Genomic DNA, 16,832 nt, shown 5'->3' with positions numbered 1-16,832 from the left:
GAAATGTTTCGTATAGTCTCGTATCCTTTAACTAGGAAAATAAAAAGTAAATATTGTAAAAAAAATGTGTTTCATTAAAAAATGTTTTTTTTCTTTCATGTATATTAAAAAGTTATATGCGGATTGTAAAACTAATTTCACAATCTTAAATATAATATTGGTGCTGCTTCTAAAAAAATTATTTTGTGTGTGAAATGGTTTTGTTATAGTTTGGAAAGGAATGTAGAAAAGCTTTGGTAAGTAACATTCAATTTCAAAAATTAGTGTTTTCTTTTTTTGAATTTAAGTAAAACAACCAATTAAGCATAAAACTATGAATGAAAGCATTGAGGCAAAATGTTATGATGCTAATATTTATTCATATATTTCTACAAATCTAAAGTGTCCTTTATTCTTTCTTCTTTTTTCAGCATTGTTTTCTTGTTTCTTAAACACTAGGAGCCGAAGTTGTTCAAAGTAGCCTATTAGCAAGATAAAAATGTTTTAGAAATAATAATAAAAGAAATCTTGCATGCAAAACATTTTATTTTATTGATGCACTTATACTTAAACTGTGAAGTTTTCCTTAAAGATCTTGTGATATCCATTTAAAATATATTTTATATTCATGTGTTTGAACGATTATGGTAATGAACTTAACCACCTGGAATTTTCCTCAACTAATGAGCTGTAGAACTGCGCTGAAATAATGGATCTAAAGTAGGTAGGTTTTTTTTCCCTAATAAAATTTTCATGCATGAAATCTACAATGCATCGAAAATTTCGTACTTACATTGTTAAATAAGTTAAAGATTGTTATTTGTGTTTTGGAGATACTCTACGTCAAAAAATGATCATTATTTATTTAAAACTTTATAGATTGTTAAACATTTTGGCAATTTGAGTTCGTTATTTTTATACTGTGATGAACTCCGCAGAAGAGATTGGATTTTCTGATACAATGGATACAAAATATTCGGTACAATGGCTACAAATTATTCCGTGTGGATAACCTCAATTCATTTATGATTTAGAGTATGAAAGAAAATAAATATAACTACAGAAAGTATTAGGTTTTTGTAAAATTTCTGTAACATAGAGACTAATAAATTTTGATAAAATTAACCAAGTAGCATAAATTGTGCACATTTCCCATGGAAAAACTAGTCGTAATTCGTAATTTTTTAACATTTCAAATTGCAAGTAAGAGTTAGGATTAGGAACCGCTGTTTACTGAAGATTAAAAAAAAAGATCGATATATTTTGCAGTAAGTCTTTGTTCATGAACGAACAAAGTCATTAGATATTTGATTTTATGTAACGCATTTACCAGTTATGGGAAAATTAGATGTAAATCGACAGAGGAAATGAATCCTAATGATTTTAATTGGTCCCATCTTCTGGATTTAGGTCAATAATATGAGTTCGTTCCACTTAACTTTTTTTTTATTATTATTGTTAAATCCGAGTGTAAATACACGTAAGAATGTATGTTTGTATCTATATGGCATATTTGTTTTCCCGAGTAGGAAATTTGTCCGCATTGAGAGAACACAGTGGATAGGTATCAAAAGATTTGGAATTTTCCAAGAATGCAATTTTGCACTGTTTCCTCTCTCACATTGAATTACTAAGAAAATAATTGCTTTTAGGTTTCGCCTTTCGCACGAATTCAATTCCCTGAGATAAAGTTATTGAGTTATTTATTTAGATAATTACACTTTCTTAGCTATTTATATTTGAACCAGCTGTTAGGGTGGCTAGATTAGCTGCCTTCAACAGCCGCCTCGACCTTGAAATTTATGCTAAATGTATCAAGTTAAGTACAATAGCGATGAATGCATTGAAATTGAGTTAGCCATAGTTTACTGTGCAATGACTTATTATATATACATTGCCCTTTTTAATTGTAACATTTTCTGAACAGAGGAATGTAGAGTAAAATGAGATAGTGTTAAAAAGTATACTAACTCACCTTTTTCAAAATGAATAAATTGACAATTTGTTTTCAAAATTGCAGAACAAAAATAAGTAACAATGTATTTTAGCAAAAAACTTGCATTGCTTATCATTGTTTTCGACAGTAAGTATTTACCTTAAAAAAAGGTCGAAAATTTTTCACTTTTTGCATGGGGCTAAGTAAAAAATAAATATTTTTTGAGCGAATCATTTTTTATTTGGTTTTAAAAATATGTTTCATTAAATGAGTAAATAAAAAACAAATAAATGAATAAATAATGAAATAATGATTAAAAAAATTTTATTAAACAAAAAAAAATAAATAAATGAGTAAATAAAACTGAATGAATACATTCGCAAAAATTGCGAAGATAAGATGCAGAGATAAAACAAAAGTTTGAAATGAAAAACAAAGTATGAAAAAATACGAAAGATAAGTTTTCTCAGGGTCTCAATTCTTTATAGTTTTACATAGGGAAATCGTCTAAATTAAAAATATTCGTACCACAAAAAATTTAAATATTTACTTTAAAAGTTCAAGGAAATATTCAAGTTACCAATCCCAGTGCATAGAGTATGGACTGTACAGAAAATGAAATGGGAACAAGTCTTGTTAAGGACTTGTTGTCGAAGTAAACAAGTTTAAAAACATATCAGATTTTTCATTATTATTATTATTATTATTATTATTATTATTATTATCATTATTATTATTATTATTATTATTATTATCATTATTCTTATTATTTATTCATTATTATTAAAAGTAAATGCAAATGTTATGCTACGATACGTAAAAATACACTAAAAATGCTCGTTTAGTTTAAGAAAAAACTCTCTAACCACACATAATTATGTTCGGCCACACTTGTTAGCCGCTATATGGACCCTGAAAATATGTAAAAGACTACAGGTGTAAAAGGGTATAGGACTAAAAATCGATGTTTCCTGTGTGTCTCGGTGAATATTGGTCATACAAATGTTAATTATTTTTTTGCGTTCGAATGTTTTCTTGATTCTTGTGATCTCTCTAAATATGCATGAGGGAACCTACGTACCGCATAAGTTTTTGTATTGTTTGCATGCATAGATTTGCTACAAACTTTTAATGTCTTATATCTGCATCTTATTTTGACCTTTTTTTTTAAATTTGAAGTGTGCATCATGACCTAATGGCTGCAAAATAGGGTTTACGAAGGCTAAAATGTGACGCGCTGTTTAAAGTAAAAAAATTAAAGAAAAATTGAATTTACCCTTATATCTCGGAGTACGGAATGTTTCTATCATCTCCTTGAGGAAAATCGATGTCTGCTAGGAACTTGTCTGGGCTCGTAAAGAAAACTGGAAGCTTACCATCATCATCAGGGGTATCTTCTAGGTTCATCCCGGAGGCGCCTGGGAGTTGCATCAAATTCCACTCTTCCTTTGTTCTGATAATTCGAAAATAACAACATATATCTTCATTACCTTCCTTTTTCAGATAATCTAGCAGACTGAATGAATTCGTCGGCTTCGCTTCTAGATGGTGAATCTGGCAAAAAGCCAGAAGGAAAACTGAAAGAGCAACAGGTGTAAAATAAAAAGTGTTGAATTTAGCCTTTTGCTTGTTAAAACTGACTCTGAATACGGAAATTGAGACAGTGACAAGCTGAGGAATATAAGTGGACGTTTTAAAGTTTTGAGTAAATTGCGTTTGAAGCTCAGATCCTAGGTAGACTTTCCTTGAATTTTTTGCTCAAACTCATATTGTAAAGCTGTGCATACCAGAGCTACTAGAACTATCTCTTATACTACAATAGAGAAGAAGTTAGCCTATCCATTGTACCGTTTGTTTCCAAATTTTAATTTTGGTATTCCTTTGCATCTCAATGCCACAATAGAGGCAGTGACAAGCAAATGAATGTAAGTGGACATTTTTAAGTTTTAAGTAAAATGCGTTTAAAGTCCCGGTCCTTGGTAGATTTTCATTAAACTTTTTGTTCTAATTCATACTGTAAAACTGTGCCTACCAGAGCTACTAGTACCATCTCTGGTATTAAAACAGAGAAGAGGTTCGCCGACTTTATGTAATGGTTACCTCCAAATTTTTGATTTTGGCAATTGATCTTGATAAAATCTCAGCCCATACATATTTACACATAATATTCTTACTTGACAAAGTTAATAATAATATTTGCAAAGTAAAGTGGGACAAACTTGTTTTTGGGACAAGTGAGCTAATTGGCCTATTTTTTTTGCTTTTGTTTTTTGTTTTATTATTAAATAAGATGAAGATGTATAAATCATGAGTAAACTGCATGCGTACTCACGCTAATTCATCAAAGAGGTCTGGTATAAGAGACAACATTTCACTGGGGGGGGGGGGTCATAAGGAAACAACTCTTTTCATCACTTCATTTCCGGAAAATACGACAGTAAGTTATATCCTTAATTTTTTGATGCACACATTTGAAAAATTATTTTATTATTCTCTTTAAGATAACTGATTTTTATGGCATCATTTTACCAAAAAGTTTTCTACAAAGAAAAGCATTATAAGGAAAAAAATTCTTTTTTATCTATTTCTGAAACTAAGTTATTATTTTCATTTAACTTTACCTAAGAACCATGTTGTATTGGAATCAAAGGGACTAGTTTTTTTCCCTTTCATGGTTTAACCTTTTGATTTAAGTGCGTACATACTGCGTTGAAAATTTCCACATTTTTGAGAATTCATTACAGATTTTGAAAAAAATAGGAGCGAAATTATCGCTTAGCATTTCTCTTTTCTGACTTTGCTGCTAATCAATCTAAAGCAAACGCCGTTTAAATGTAAGCTGTGAAGTGCATGTACCTTGTTCTAGAGAGGCAAGTTTGTAGATCAGACTAAAAGTAATTTTTCCTAATGCTGATAATTGTCGTTGTAAATCAGGAATAAAACCATTGTACCCTTAAAAATAATATAACAATAATAATGCAAGAAAAAAACACATGATTATTTTAATGCCGAATACACGTTTTGCAAGGAGGAATTGCAACCTGACTTTGAAACATTCTTTTATTTTTGACTTTTTTTGCTCAGGGATAACTCCGCATCCCTTAAAATTATAATTTTGCATACAATTTTGACGATTTTTACAGATTTTTCAATCTTTTCTACTAAATATCACACGGGAAAAAAAAAAAAAAAAAAAAAAAAGTCAATGTATTTAAAAAGCTGTACCGTAATACGAGAAGCAATCATCAAAAAACTAATTAACTATGCAATAAAAATGGCGAATTGTAATACTAAGCAAAATATTGTTTAAAAAATAATAATTAAAAGAAAAATATTATTTTTTAAAGCCGATAAAATGAAATTGGAAAACCCCGTCTTAACGAATTGAAGTCAATATCATTCCATTCCATTAAGAAATTCTTAAGCTTGATACAATTTGAAGAGCAGTCATTTATAATTCTTGATTCTAAGCGTTTGAAGTTCAATACTTATTTAAAAATATTTAGAAAAAAAAATTAAAATGAAAAACACATTCTAAATGTAATAATTTAAATAACCTTTATCATAGTCATTTAAATGATTTGTTGATTTAAAGAATAAAACTTCATAATTATCTTAAATATCTTAAATAACAGTCTAAAATTGAATATATATATATATATATATATATATATATATATATATATATATATATATATATATATATATATATATATATATATATATATATATATATATATATATATATATATATGTATTTATATATATTTATATATACAGGGTAAACTGAAAAAGACTGACTGTTTTCAAAAATTTATAACAGAAGAACGGTTAATGATAAAAAAGAAATTCATGTGGTGGGCGCTAAATTTTTTCCTTCAGAGTTCCGAATTTTTAGTTCAAAAATCTTTCGATAGATGGCGCTGCACATAGTAAGCCGGTAAGTCAAAAAAAGAAGAATTGAAATTCACCGATTTTTCCTCCGATTGCAGCGAGGATTGTTTCAAAATATTGCTTTGTTCTTTTGTTCATTATTTTCGAAAAGTTATGATGTCATTTTCTATTTTCTATATATATATTTCTTAATTTATGGCTTACTAACTGTAGCGCCATCTGTTGCAAAAAATTTCAACGAAAATTTAAACTCAGGTGGAAAAAAATTTACGGCCCACCACATGGATTTTCTGCAAGAATTATTTTTTTTATCATTTACCGTTTTCCTGTGATAAATTTTTAAAAACAATCAGTCTTTTTTAGGACACCCTATATATATATATATATATATATATATATATATATAAATGGATGTATGTTTGTGGGTATGTGTGTATGTTCCTTATACAAATCCACAGTTTTCGTCGGATTTCTTCCAAATTTGGCACAAAGGTAAATTGTTGCTCAGGAATTCTTATAGGCGGGTTTTTGGAATTTTAAAAAGACCTAAAGAAGTCTTATTTCATATTTTGAGTCATAAAATAGATCATTTCTGCAAGAACGAATTTTTGTTTAGTTATGAATTTAGTCTAAAAGAAAAGCCCGTAAAAAACTGCTCTAGATGAAATTTCTTCAAAGATTAACTTTAATCGTTAAATTTGTGAACCTTGGTTCAAAGCAAATGAAAACGGTTATCAGCATATAACTACCAGGAGCTATTTTAAATGCAATCAACACAAAAGGTATCCTGAACGATCGCCGTCTATGCCGTTTAGCAAAGAGCGTTAAAGCATGTTTGGCGAGAAAGTCGAACGTTAAGAAATGCTGTTGTTCACTGTTTCTTAGACTGCAGCCTGCAAAGACACGGGGATGCAGTGAAGTCTCCGCAGGTTGAACTAAATTCGTTTGCTACCTTTCGGTAATAAGTTTTCAAGTAATAGTATCGTAAAAATAAACGAAAATTTTCATCAGTATTTTCTACATGAACAGCACAGAAAATACCAAAATGAAATAGGTGTCGATAAAGCATTTTTTATCGAGGTACAATCTTCAACAAATTTAGCATTAGAATGCTAAACTTTTATTAAAACCGCATCCTTGAAACAGAAATTTAATTTAATATTGTATTATCCTCAAACAAATCAATGCAATATGTATATGCTCTTTATGATCTTCTCTCTATGATTTACCTAATTCGGTTCAACTAAGTTTAACAGAAATCGCTCCAGATTATCAAAGATCAGGGGCTAAAATACTAATATGTCAAATGAATTGCAAAATGATCATTTCTGTGCATAGTAGCAGAGCTGGAATTTATCTTTCAAGAGGGAGGGGGATAGTCATGGCGTTTTTTAAATGTACATAAACTACCATACTAGGATTGGTAATGTGTGGTAAAATATAAGGCTGTGCACCTTTAGACCCGCAAAACCACACGGAAATTTAATGCGGCGGAATTCATATAGTTTTGGAAGGGTAAGAGTTAAAATTGCTCAATTTTTTACATAAACAAATTTCTTAACGGTTTAAAATGTTATGTTACCTTAACGCTCGAGCAATAGTACGCCTGATGGAGTATCTTCGCAGACTAGAAATAATTTAAAACCAGTTAGCGGATATGATGCAACTTTTGAAACAAAGAGACTGCTACTGAAAAGGGTATAATGAAATATTACGCCACATTATGAAGTTTTTTCTTTTTTGTTTCATCGCGAAATAAGTTGAACAAATCTCCATTCTCAGTTAAGAAGCTTAGTTCGATGACTTTTATTGTAAACAATCGAAAAAAATTGGAAGTTTGTAACTACCACTAAGCATTTCAACTGTCATTGAAGAAATGCTGTAAGATAAGAATGGACGCGAATCGGTGTAATCGAAGCGCTGTCTTAACAGCAGGGCGTAAGGTACTTTTTAGATTACATTTCAAAACGTGGATATACATTTCCTTCGATTTGAAGCTGCGGATGAAAGGAACAAACTGTACAACGATTTTTTGAAAAGTATATGCAAAAGAATTGGCTATTATACAGTAGTAAGTAGTAACGTTCCCATCAATTTTTTTGAGGGTATACTTCCAGTAATCCATTACGCACAATATGTGTATGCGATCACATACATAATAAGTCATAATATGAACATTTTTGAAGCTTGAGGGTGTGTCTAAATAATATTTGAGAGTATACGGTGTATATGCCCTATGGGAACACCATTGGTTGTAAGTACAAATTAGACGGTTTTTTTTTAATTTCATAGCCTGAAAATAAAGAAAAAAAAAAAAAACTGACGCGTATAGTGACCGAAATGGTCACGCCTACTTCTTATATAGTTCGTTATTATGTACAACATTTACGGCAAGTATCAGGTTTTAAAAATTTGAAATAGAATTTAAATATAGACAAACTCCCCATCGTTACAAGACAGTGATATTACTGTCTTACTGTCTTTCCTACCAACGAAAATAAAAATTTGACATAAATATAAGAAAATAAAATGTACTTGACGTACATCTTTTAATGTAAGTTAATGTTATCCAATTTTAATCCATGGCATGGTACTAAATCGTCATGGAAAGTGCGAGCAGACACATTTTGTAAAGTTATTTATACTTAGCGAACGTTTTCTACAAAATATGTTTGCATACCTGAACACTTATAAAAAATTATAAAATTAGTCTACCTAACACGTGATACCTTGATACGAAAATCATCGCCAGAAAATCCGTAAAACGGAATGCTAACGTCTTTTTTTTAAACAATGATTGAATTCTTTATTTTCTGTACGGTGCACTATCTGTTAAGCTTTTGGGCCATTGAGGATGATTTTCAATTAATCTGAAAATGCTGTAACGGTGTCCAATAAGCATACTTTGCATATATATTTGTGCATGATAAAAGCCATTGAATTTTACTCATTACTCTTTCTAGGCCGACATTTCATGATTTTTTTTCAGAATAAAATGGATGTAAAGAGGCTTTGAGTACCATAACATGCTTTGATGTCTTGGGGTAAACAAAAACTTCTAAGGTAGCATTCTAAGCTAAGGTTTTGTATTCGAAGCATCACATAAAAGGTTGTCCCACAAAATGTGCAATCATTTGTCTTTGCATGGGCACGACAGAACCCCGACAACATGCCTCATGCTTTTTCGTTTTTACTAGATGTGATTTTTTCGGCAAATGTTCGACTTTCTGCGCCATTTACAGTCTATCGAGGACTTAAGCCTAGAAAGTGGTGTGATTGCAATTTTTTACCCTCATTTAGATAGAATTCATCCATTTAATTATCTAAAAGATAAGTTACATTGAGAAGCACCCGGGCAACGCCGGGTAGTAAACTAGTATATATATATATATATATATATATATATATATATATATATATATATATATATATATATATATATATATATATACAATATAAACAGAAACATGGAAATGAATAACATATTAATAAATCCTTTAAGCTTCGGTATTAGAAATTCTAAAGTTAGCTACGATTTAAAGAATAATTATTCACACAATTTCCGGACCTACGCGTTTTGTAAACGTACGCGAAAATGATAACAAATGCAAAGAACTTCCAATCCGAAAGATATTGCTTCCCCCCCTCCTTTTCGAAAGAAAAAAAGGATCAATAAAAGTAAACTCTTTTTTTACTTGCAAGACAAAGAGTACGATAATTTTGTTTTCGATTATATTATTAGTACGACACATTTTTTCAATAATTAAGCTCCATGAATTTAATTGGTCAATCTGCAGTGACTGACGTGACTCTCTATCTAAGATTAAGATTAGACTAAGAAATGCCATGTCACGGAAAAGGGTGAAATTATTTAGCTATCTTGATTGCCAACAAAAATAAATAAATAATAAATACAAAAAAAAAAAAAAAAATTTTTGCATTATTAGCTGATGAATAGCGCCTAGTTTATGCTGAAATTTTACTTTACTTCCTTCATTTATTAAAATTCCAAGGAGGACTAAAGAGGTTAAAAAATAATAATTTAAGATATGCATGAAATACACATACATGTTTTTCCACCTCTATCTCTCTCACTTCCTAAGCCGGGCTGATGAGTGCTAATATGCACGAAACTGCAGTCCTCGGCTGGAATAACTGAGTTGGCGGTATATTTCACGTATTTATGCCTTAGCCCTTGCTAATTAGGCGGTAACTTACTGAAATTTAAGATATGGTTTAAAAACGTGTTTTTAAGTAAAACTCTTTATCTAGAAAATTTCTTAACAATATACTACCGTGGGAAGGTAAAACGCAATATCTGCAAATTTTTAATTTTTCCCCATTTCCTTTTTTTTTTTTTTTTTTTTTTTTGTTTCCTTGTAAAAGGTTGCCCATTTTATTTCCGCTGATCCGCTGAAAATAAACAAAGGGAAAAAAAACTTCAAACTCCAATATTTAACTATTGTTAGTATGGAGTCCAAAACGCGTATCCTCGAGCGTAGCAAAACTCGTTTCTGCAGAAACTGCGCTTTACCTTCCCAATGCGGTGCAGAGTTCATAAGCGATTTTGAAAAAATAGATAGTGACGTAGATTAAAACTGACACTTTAGTTAATATTTTTTTTTTCAAACTTTTGTTTTGAGCACTGCGTACTCTATTTGGTGCCTCTGCGTACGGCTTGAAATTCGGCTGAAGGGAGAACTTGTCGCCTTTTTCAATTTGCTTTATTTCTGTGCGTTACCAAATGTTGTAACATTCTCTCTCAATACCTTAAAACTGTTTACGAGTTTTGCCGTGGTTTACAATCAATTGATCTATGAAAGTGGCACTATTTTTTTTACAGCAAGCAAAATTGCGCTAATTTTATTATTTAATACATAAATAAATACTATGAGTTTTAAAATGTGATTTTTAATATTTCTACTTAATATTAAATAATATTATGTTTCAAACAATACTTTCAATTGTTTAAAATTAACAGCTAATAAAATACAACTATGCATTTATAAAATATAATTTATTGATGTCGTAAGACGTAAAAAATAAAAAGTGATCATCCTAATTAAAAAATTTTATATGCGAACCTAACTTTACTACTATAATTGTTAGCACTTGGTTTTTCATTTATTAAATAAAACTTTTAGTTGTATATTTAATTTCCAATTAAACGAGTTATGTTTCGTTATTTTCTTCTTTTACCATTTGCTTGCACACTAAGCAAATGTTTCTACTTTTCATGTAAAATGTGACATTTGTTTAAAAACTATTATTTTAATCCATGAAAAGAATGAAAAAAATAGATAAATAGTATTACTATTATTGCAAAACTAATTCAGATAAACGAAGAAAGCAATAAACTGGATTAACATTTCTGAAAGTATTCTTTGGTTTCGACAGTGGCAAATTAATGCTGAAATAACAAACTTGAGAACTCCTTTTCTTAACTTGAGCTATTTAAAACAAACATGGAGTTAAAATTAAGAAATGGTGAACATTTGAACGGAAAAAAAAATCTTGAAAGGTTTTTGGAAAACGTTCTAAAAACGCCATTTTGGTATTCGGGAAAAAAAAGTCTGACCTGGTTTGAATATCACTTAGAAATGTAAATTAACTGTTTAAAAAATAAAAAACTAAAAATTTCTCGAGCAAAATTCATTTGCCATGCTGAAATTGTCTTATGTTAGTGTTACCTTATTTTATTATTCGTTCATTTCAAAAAGAAGTTTCCTGAAGTAGTAATAGTTATAAATGTTTAATGAATTAGCATATGGAGCATTTTCAAGATAATACAAACGAGCAACGTTTTGAATTAAACATTATTGTGTACATTTTTAGAATTCTAGATAAGAGAAAACCTGACTTAAATGTAAGTTATTTGCTTATTACTTTTTATCTTAGTCGTTTATCACTTAAAAATTGTGTTTTAGTTATGTGTAGTTTCATGAAGTTGTGTAAGTCAAAGTTAGTCTTTATGATGCCATATGGAGTTCATTCAAAGTCGCGCAGAAGTGTTCCCGTTTTGTTGAAATTATACCTCGTACGATTTCTGACTTTTGGGGTAAACGTTTTTCTGAAAGTTTAATCTAAAAACAATGAAACTCAAGAAAAATAATGTAACATATGTTAGGCTTTTCACCATGTTGGCTTATGAACTTTAACAAATGCTTTCTAAAATACAAAATCATTTTAAATTTTTATAAAGCGTTCAATATTTAAAAAAATAATTGTCAATAATTATTTTTTTTAAAGTTATAACTTACCAACACTTAGCAAAGTCATAGCCATCTTCATGAATTCAAAGTGCTAAAGCAATCGAAGGATCCGCGCTCTGTCTGAAAGAGTCTGGAATGATTTTGCGTATGCTCCGTCGTTATTTATGTCTATTTTCTGGCTACGTGTCATGACTTCATTTGACCATATTCTTCTGCATGCGCAGATATTAATACGCAGTCTCTAAGTACTTCAAGTGAGGCGGATTACTGCCACAAACAGCCTGTCTAGGTCTGCAGGATTATGCGTCCCGGCAAATAAGAACTGACGTCAACAACAAGATTTTCAACTGAATCCGAGTGTTTTTCTAACAGAAAGAAATCCTCTGACGCCCAGAACTGAAGTACTCATAAGTGGACGGAGGTCAATACACTTTCGGTTTAAGTATTAATTTTGTACAGAAAACATGACTCCAGCCAAGATATTAATTTTACAAAATGGTTATTGTTGGGTATGAATTTAATTACTTGGTTTTTTAAGCATTATTCAGTATAAATGTAATAGGAGTAAATGCTGCTGTGAGCAGGTAAAGAGCAATAACTGAAAATTTTTAATTTTTCAATTTTTTAAAAATTTTTGTCATCTATTGTACATTAGCTTTATTGTACAAGCTTGCTTATTGGGTTTCTGCTGGAAAAAAGCGCGAAAAAGCGTTGAATTGAAAACAGTTTAATATTGTTAGTATTGAATCTAAAACGCGTTTCTTAAAATTATTCGAAAACTCAATTCTGCAGATAGCGCCGTATACCTCCCAGAATAATTTTTTGACCAAGATGTAAATGGAAGTAAATATAATAATGATTTTCAGCATACGTTAGCTTTCGTTGGAATTGTAATAAATTTTTCATGATGTGAACATATCGCACGTAGGCAAAGAAAGTGACATAACTAAAAATTTGGGACAAACGTAATAGTAATTGATTTAAAATCTAAATTTAATGCTCTTTCTTGCCACAAAAATCCCACAAAGTAAGCTTACATAACTGGTGCATGGTGGCAAAACCGATATAATCGATAGTAATACATCATTAAATTTTCATAATGTAGAAGAAATATTTTCGAACTTTAAGCATGAATTATTAATGAAGACTACAAAAACTAACCAGTAAACATAACATTAATATTTTTCGCACGTATTGTAATATTTGAGACTCAATCGATTCAACTACTGTTGCGTAAAACCTTTATTTTCCCCAATGCTGTTTTTTTAGTTGAGTCACCTTCCTTGCCGAGATGCGACATGGTGTTCTTCTAGCAGAAGCATGTGAAGAATTATTCTTTATGAAAGCAGGGAAAATGTTTCGTGAATTTCAAAGCTCACTTTGCCGTACATTTATCTTTAACCAAAACGTTAGAAAAGCTCTTTACTGTGCAACAAAGAAGTGCTGACGCATTGATTTGTTTTCGTACAGATTAGCTTGATAAATCATTATGCAAATTGGTTTTGTGTTGGCTTTGAGTTTTGAATAAGATTTGGTTTTCTTATAGTTTTTAAATACAAACTAAGTCACAAATGTTTACCTATATCTTACTTTTAGAATGACCATTGATTACCAACATACTGCGGAATTTCATTGATTGCATATGCAGCTGCTTGTAGTGGTCATCTTTCCGCAGTTCTTGAGAATGTTTTAAATTTCATTTTTTTTTTCCTTTCAAACAAATTTGTGATTAGTAAGGGAATATACTTGGCAAAACAGAAATCAGACAATATTTACTAAAAATATGAAATAACATCCTGGCATGACATACCCTGTACTGCCCTGTACAGGCAGAATAATCTACAAATTTTTCGTTTTTATTATATTATTATTATTATTATATTTATTTATTTTTTTGCATTTTTGTGATCTATTTTACGTTAGTTTCAATGTACAAATGTACAAACTGGTCTATTTCATTTCAGTTGCAAATAAAGCACACAATAAAGCCAAATTACGACATTTTATCTAGAGTTTGTGGGAAATCAAAAACGCGTTTCTTCAAACATCTCAAAAACTAATTTTTGTAGATACTATTGTTTACCAGTCCTCGGCGGTATACTTTTCAAAAGATTGTGATTTATCTGGAACAAAGGCGTATTTCTAGATAGAATTTTAAGGTTTACTGAAAATAATCAGAACTTAAAACTAATATTTGTTTTCTCTAACGACTAAACGTGAAAAAGGACAACAATAGATTTAAATAATAGTGATAAACAGTTACTACACTTGGTATTTTTTAAATCTCTAGCTATAGGTTAAGGTTTTCATATGTCCCGTAATACTTTTCATTTGTAAAAATCCGTTGCAGTAGTGATATAATTTGGCCATAGATGGATAACACGAAAATATCATAACTAGACTGAATATCTCGGATAATTTAATTCATTGTATTTAGGCGATTCCAAGCACATAAAAGACAGTTATTATTATGTATTTCGCAGCTCCCAATTAATCAGAAACGTCCCCTTGTTCTGATAGCACCGTCTAATTATACTAACTTAGTGCTCACAGAGCATGTGTGAGACACATTAGACGATGATAAGACATAATTACATTCACTAAACATGTTAGAAGATAGAACTGATCATCAAGAGAGGCAACTGAATCCCTTGAACTACGTAAATATTAAATTTGCTTACAAACTGTACGGAAATTTCTGTCACAGCTATGTGTTTATTATGTATCATGGAGGGTTTACAGCTATCAATGCTTAACTTCAGCTCAGAGCGCTCGTTCCAGAGCTTACTAACACTATGACAAGAGCAAAGAAAAATACATATATCTGTTTGTAACAAAAAATTTATCCTTTTCTTAAAACTAATAACAGTGCTTAGGTAATAAAAAAGAAATATGTTCCAGTATTTTATCAAAGCTAAAAATCATAAAGATTGAAGTAAAATTGAGAAACTAAAGATGGATTTGATGATTGTTTTTAAATACCATTTTCAATTTATCATAAGGAATTTGAGTTTTAACTTCGCAATTAATGACGTTCAAATTATTTCAATAAGTACACATGAAAAAAATAGATCCAGACACCAAAATATTTTTATAATGTTAATAGAAAATATTGTTATACTTGTGCTATTTTGTTAATCACTAAAAAAAAACAAAAGCAAAACAACACGTCTGAGTTTTGGATGACGTTTCCTGAGTAGGTATGCAACTCTTACTCTATATTCAAAAAGAGTTTGCAACTTTAAAATACTCAATTTTCAGAGAAAAAAAACATAAGCCAAATTTATAATGCATATAAGAAACATTAATTTGTCATTTCGAATGCACGGAGTGTTCCAAAAGTAACGTCTCTTATACACGAAGCCCTAGAAACCTATCCGCTGAACCAATCGGTCCAAAATTTTAGATATGGTTCTCTTGAAGGTATGCTCTCAACATGCGGTGGTTTTAACCACCAAAGGCAACCCAACAAAGCAGTGTTCACTGTTCCGGTTACAGTGACCGAATTTCGAAATTTTCGCGAGGCAAGACCAACTTTTTCCTTACGCAAATTATCAGCGGATTGAAAAATTACTCCTCACTTATTGAAAAACATTTCTCCTTATTCATTCGAGCATTTTAATTTTTAGAGGAGTGTAAACTTTATTTACGAAATTCTCTCATTCAAATGAAAACTTTTAATGACTAAAGTTCAAAATTTAACGGGGATTTTTTGAACTGATGCCATTATTCCGACTTATGGCAACATTTCACTATTTATTTTCTTTTATTTAACACTGGTTGCTGAACCCACGTCATCTGACATAACTTTTATTTTTGAGGTAGACCATGTAACGCCGGGTAACGCAGGTAGTATAAAATATTTCACAAATACCTGCACTTAATTTAAACTAACTTCTAATCCTAACAGTTTTTTCCCAGATATTTACAGTTAGGATAATAAACAATCTTTTTTGGTTTCTCCAATTTGTTGCTGTTTCTTTATCGGGTGATTTAACTTTTAAAATGTCAGCTGAATTATACCTTTTATGAGTCAAAAGTTACAGAACAGTTGGTCTCTTATTTCAGGAGGTTGTGGTGAGGATAAGGTAGTAGAATACGGTGTATGTGCCATTTGTGTAGTACTAGCAATGGCGTGGTGCGATAAGCAAAGTCATATGATATGTTTTAGATTAACATATTCGAAGTTGTGGTTTTGTGATTACTACTCAGCGGGAGTTTTACGATCGGTTCTAATGTGGCGAACATGATCCCGCTTCAGACTAAAAAGACTGATGTTTGGGTATCAAACTTTAGAGCCACATATACTGCACTGCAAAAAAAAAAAAAAAAAATAATAATTTGAATTCTGAAATTTTGAATTCAAATTATGTTTTTCGCAATCACGAACTGAGACAGGACCCTACTCATTGGAGTTATTGTTTCTAGAAACGGCTCCTGTCCCCCCCAAGCCTGCCTCTCCTCCTGGGCGGTTACTTGTGCATAGTTGTGTGTGTGGGTAGACCTGTGTGTATGCACGTAGGTGTGTGTAAGTGTATGTGTGTGAAGTCGTGTGTGTGTATGTGTGTGTGTGAACGTGCGTGTGTGTAGGACATGGACGCCTCCAACCAGGAGAAGCGGATAGCTCAAAACCGGAGCTGCCGCGCCGTGCCGGCAGCAGAGGACGGTGGGCGGTGGTGCTGCAAAGGCTTCTGGTCCAAGTTGAAAAAGGCACGGACACCAAAAACAGTCAAATGAGAACAATAAGCAATCGTGATTGCTCAAAAAAAAAAAAAACTGGTTGTCCTCAGACTGTTACAACGCTGAAAGAT

General features: G+C 30.8%; 1 long non-coding RNA gene across 1 annotated transcript; it reads right to left on the bottom strand.

The window, feature by feature from the left end:
• Nucleotides 1-337: 337 nt before the first annotated feature.
• On the bottom strand, nt 338-12,178 carry LOC129218088 (uncharacterized). Its single transcript, XR_008580286.1, has 3 exons — nt 12,070-12,178; nt 3,192-3,492; nt 338-461 (listed from the first exon to the last, which is right to left on the bottom strand). It is a non-coding gene; the product is annotated as an uncharacterized LOC129218088 (long non-coding RNA).
• Between the last annotated feature and the right edge of the window lie 4,654 nt (nt 12,179-16,832).

This window comes from Uloborus diversus, chromosome 3 (assembly GCF_026930045.1).
Source record: "Uloborus diversus isolate 005 chromosome 3, Udiv.v.3.1, whole genome shotgun sequence".
Lineage (NCBI taxonomy): Eukaryota > Metazoa > Arthropoda > Arachnida > Araneae > Uloboridae > Uloborus > Uloborus diversus.
Note: the sequence above shows the minus strand (reverse complement) of the source record. Positions and strands in the feature narration are given on the sequence as shown.